At 27.0% G+C, this 5,263-nt stretch overlaps 1 long non-coding RNA gene across 1 annotated transcript; it reads right to left on the bottom strand.

The window, feature by feature from the left end:
- Positions 1–701: 701 nt before the first annotated feature.
- On the bottom strand, positions 702–3,888 carry LOC145001842 (uncharacterized). The gene is made up of 3 exons (XR_013661728.1): positions 3,652–3,888; positions 3,116–3,232; positions 702–1,185 (listed from the first exon to the last, which is right to left on the bottom strand). It is a non-coding gene; the product is annotated as an uncharacterized LOC145001842 (long non-coding RNA).
- Between the last annotated feature and the right edge of the window lie 1,375 nt (positions 3,889–5,263).

Below are 5,263 nucleotides of genomic sequence, written 5' to 3' on the forward strand. Positions count from 1 at the left end.
ACACGAAAAAGTGGATTTGATATACAAAAAGCAAACTGCAGAGCAATCAAAAAATGGAGTTGGGTATCTACGTAGGTACATAGTTCAACTCACTGATTTGCAAGTAAAGATAAAAGTGTAAAAAATTACAAAAATATTATTTTATTCTCTTTATAATGTTACCAAACTAGTGTTATACATGTCCATTGGTTAACCTAACTAATTAAAATAAATTAGATCAATTTTACTTTTTCTAAAGCAATCAATTTTTATTTATTCTCTCTAAATAAAATACAGTTAAAACGTTAATGCATGAGATACATAAAGTTATTGTTTTTTTATAGTAAAAGTACAATACCTGAAAGTCTTAACATGAAGTAATAGAAATAAACAGAAAACCTAGAAAATGAATGGAAGGTTCACAAGAATGTTATAAAACACATTAAAATAAGTTAAAGGCAGCTTGAGATATCATCATCAGACACATCATGTAATAGGAGAACTCGTTTGCATTGAATCTTTATGTGTAGCGTTGTTAAGGCTGAGATATCCGATTTGTTTGAATAATCAACTTATATATTAGCGCAAACATCATAATCGGAAAAATCCAAAAACGACAATAATAAACATAATTGGAACAATAATTTACATTTTTTGTCTATCGTGTATATTTAACATATTCGGGCTTAGTCCATAATGAAGCATAAAACGAAGGATACATGTTTCTTTTATTTGGTATTATGTCTTCTTTAATTTTATGTCATATGGACCAATTAAGTAATATTTTTTACACATGAATCAATTTTACAATATTTTTTTGCACACAAACCAATTAAGTAATATTTTTTCTACATAAGGTTGTCCGAAGTGGATAGTTACCCATGCGTGAATGGTTGAGTTGGAGAGGTTAAGGATGCGTGAGCACCACCCCCAACTCCGGTGGTTTGGGTGTGGCGTGGCCATTAAGACCACCGGTGAACACCACTCCAACTCCGGTGGTTTAGTTAGGCTAAAGACGGACGAAGACGTGACATTTTTTTGGTCCGTTCACATTTCCTCTCTTTATCTCTTTCTTCTTTTTGCACCTTCACCGCCTAACCACCGGTGAACACTGCTCCCAAACCTGATGGTTTGGGTGTGGAACTCCATCAATATCTATGTGGAATCACCTTTATTCCCAAACCAAACGTGACCATTGCATATAGCCTAATGACCAATTTTGGCATTAAAGATTGAATTAAAAAGATGTGCTTAATTTATAAAGACATATGTGTGTGAATATGAATAAACGACTAATGTACCATTGTATTTAAAAGTGATAGATAAAAAAAATAATTATTTTCCTAGGATGCATTCTATACATTTCGTCATTGTATGAAATTATTGGTTAAAAGGGCGAAGTGCATCGTAATTATTAGTTAAAAAAAATAAGTGCATTTGGAGTAATTGCCAACCGACAAAATCGGCCAAGTGGTGTCATTCAACAAATCAGCCAAATGGAAGCAGCTCCAATGATACTACAAACCATAAAACAAATTAATAAAATGATTTTTTTATTTTTTTATTTATTATTTATTTTTTTCTTAATGAAATACTACTAAACTATTTGGATGCCAAATGTCTTTAGGTAAATCTCACTGTTGGAGTGCTATTTAGTAGTTTTATAAAATGGTTATTACTTATTATAACATTAGTCATGAGACTCATATATTATATGGCTTAGCTTAAATAAATAAATAAATAAATATAAAAATTTAAATATTTGAGAACTCTAAATTTATAAAAAAAAAATTAAAATAATGAATATTATAATGAAAATAATCTTTATCTTTTAAATTTAAATAAATAAACAAAAAAACTAATGAGTTTTAATTTTGAAAATTTTAAAATTAAAAGATAAATTCATTAATGAAATTGATATCTATTAATTACTATATTTAATGTAATTATTACACTAAAATATTATGTAGAATTTTAAAAAATAGAAAAACTTATAAAATGACATCTGCAAAAAAGATTAAATATAAATGTTAAAATATTTGAGAACTGTGATTTTATAAGAAAATAAGAAAAATAGTGAATTATTATTATGGAAATATTTTTTATCTTTTTAATTTAAATAAATAAAAGAAACTAATGTGTTTTAATTTTGAGAATTTTAAAAATAAAAGTAAGTTAATTAATAAAATTGATATCCATTTATTACTATATTTATTGCAACCATTATACTAAAATATTAGGTGAAATTTAATAAAATAGAAAAAGTTGGAAAAAATTCAAAATGACCACAAAATGATATTTGACAAATTGAATCAGAGTTTAACAAATGGCAAAAAAAACCTTTATTTATTTGAGAGGATTGAAAAATCTCCAATCGCTGAAAAAAAAATCACGAGCGAAAAGAATCGAAAAAACATACATTTCATATGATCATCTTTATAGTTTGCATGAATGAAATATTTTTTTCGGTGATTTCAGCATTTTCTTGCAATATTTATTTACCAAAAGTAAAAATAGTTCCATCAAGTTACAAATATTTCTATTCTAATAAAAGAATAATTTTAATTTTCTTTTAACATGTGTCATCCTATCAGGTCTTTCAATTAATGCATATTTTATTCTTTTTTTTTTGTTATGTATCACCTATTAGGTTTTCTAATTAATGCATGCCACTTATCAACCTATTAATTCTCAATTTTAAATTTTAAATTTTAAATTTCTTATTTTAACTACATTGAATTAATAAAATTAGAATAAATATAAAAAATAAAATTAATACAAATTATAAGGTGATATAATTTCACATATTTATTTAAATTAACGATTATAATTTTATATAACTAAAAAAAATTTCTTAATTAATAATTTATTTAAAATAACTGATTAATAATTTTGAGTTGTCGTTATAAAATTTTAATTAATTTTGTAACCGTGATTACCAAGGGATATAAACTGATACATAAATATAAAAAAAAAAAAAATTCAAGTATACCGACCATTAATCTAGGGAAAAACCTTTTTTTTTTTAATTATCTATATGATAATCGTTTTTGGACCAACACAAAAAAAGTATCACTTGTTAAAAAAACATAATACACCATTTTTTATTTTAGTTTTTAAGAACAAAAGATTTTACCATATAAATAGCAGGTTTTGCAACAAACAATAATTGAAAGGTATTCAATATTTCAACTTTACTAGCTTCTTAATGCCTTTACTTGATGTCTTTTCACTCTCGTAGCAATGATTTGAGCTGTAAAAAATCAACTAAAGTCATTGTGTGTACATTCAAATTTTAACGAAGTAAATATACACTAAAAAACTTAGTAAATCTATGAAGATGCCCTCAAACACTATTCAAATTATATTTTAACTACTTGCCATTACGAAGTCTGATCCAAGTGCCAAGCAACAATTTTGATCATCTTCAACCTCGACATGTATGATGTTTAATTGTACTCTTTTTCATTATTTCTTAGATTTTATTATATAATATCATTTGATTCGTTCCAACAGTAACAAAAATTAGACAAAGAGTTCCCATTAGCACCAGTTCGATCATCAAAGTGCCTAAATCAATTGTAACATAAACTACACTAATGTTAATAGAAAATACCCAAAAACATGTTAAAGAACATTAAAGAAAAGAAAAGATTAGTGATAAAAACTTACCTCTATGATTGAGATAAGAAAGAAGGTGGAATATCATGGCGACGGATGGTGGACATAAATGAGAGAGAGAGAGAGAGAGAGAGAGAGAGAGAGAGAGAGAGAGAGAGAGAGAGAGAGAGAGAGAGAGAGAGAGAGAGAGAGAGAGAGAGACGATTACAGTTAAGAGTCCATTTAATTTGTGAAGAAAAAGGACACGACATGCTTCATACATGTAGTATCTTCCACTAATTGAAATGGTATTACTCCGCATTCACAAGTTGTATAATAATTCTAATAATTTATAAAAAGCAAAGGATAGATATAATATTGAATTAAATTATAAATTGGCAGAAAATGATTGATTGGATTCACTAAAAGTCATATATTTGGATGGTACAAATCGATAGTCATGTATTCTCTCTTTTCCATCTCTCTTTCTTTTTCTCTCTCTCTATCTCTCTCATTATCTATCTCTCTCTCTTTTATTTTCTTTTTGCCTCTCTCTCTCTCTCTCATGATCTATCTCTCAATTCACAATTAATTTAATAATATCCCTCACTATCATAATTTATCTTTCTCAATATTAAATAAGTTTATCTATTAAGATATATCTCTTTCAATGAAAATTAATCTCTATATTCTAATCTATCACTTGTTCATGAATAATCTATCTATCATGATCTATCTACTAATCATAATTAATATAACATATATAATGTATTCCTCGATAATGAGTTAACTCATAATATTAAATAATATCTTAACAATAATCAATTATCCGAATCTCTATATAATTCATACATCGCATATCACATATATCATAAATATTAGAAATCAATTACAACAATTACTCAGCTTTGACCTATCTTTTAATATGATTCACCTCTTAATCTCGATTAATCTTTCAGTCAGATATCAATCACTCTCATGATCAATCTTTCTAATATCAATACATTACTCATTAATAATTAATCATTTTAAATCATATAAAGTATATCATTGACACATCAATGGATGTTAGAGTAATGTTACTCACCTTGTTAGTCAGCAGCAAACTTATTCTAGTTCTAAGTTCAATCCTTTGCTGCCTATCAACTCGTCACGTGGTAGCACCTAATCAATAAATAACAAGTGTAGGAAACCATTTTGACGACCAGATTGTGCGAAATAATATGATCTTGAGATTTAACGATAACAAAATATATGAAGAACATAAAAAGATGAGTAATCTAATGATTTTAATAGAAAGAGAGGTTAAAGTCTTCTATACAACAAATTCCATAATCTATGGTATTGAAGAGTAAGATTCCAGTCTACAGATATGATCAGTAAACCAAGCTAATCAACTTAAAAAGTGTACCAATAACTCTTGAACCATGCTTCCCATAATCAAGTCATACTTCGACTTTAAAATTCTGAAACATCTCTTGTTCTGGAATCAAAATACACCTAAAATTCTTTAATAGAATAGCCTGCTAAAAATATGAAAACATCTTGTGGTAGAGTTTGAATAATAAACAAGTTTGGATCTAGGAATAAAAGTTGCAGTGATCCCCATGCAAGGATCGGACTTCAAACTTCAATCAAAACCATCATCATGGCGTCAATTTGACTAAACAAGTAGATGATAAGC

This window comes from Lactuca saligna, chromosome 6 (assembly GCF_052625555.1).
Source record: "Lactuca saligna cultivar CGN05327 chromosome 6, ASM5262555v1, whole genome shotgun sequence".
NCBI lineage: Eukaryota > Viridiplantae > Streptophyta > Magnoliopsida > Asterales > Asteraceae > Lactuca > Lactuca saligna.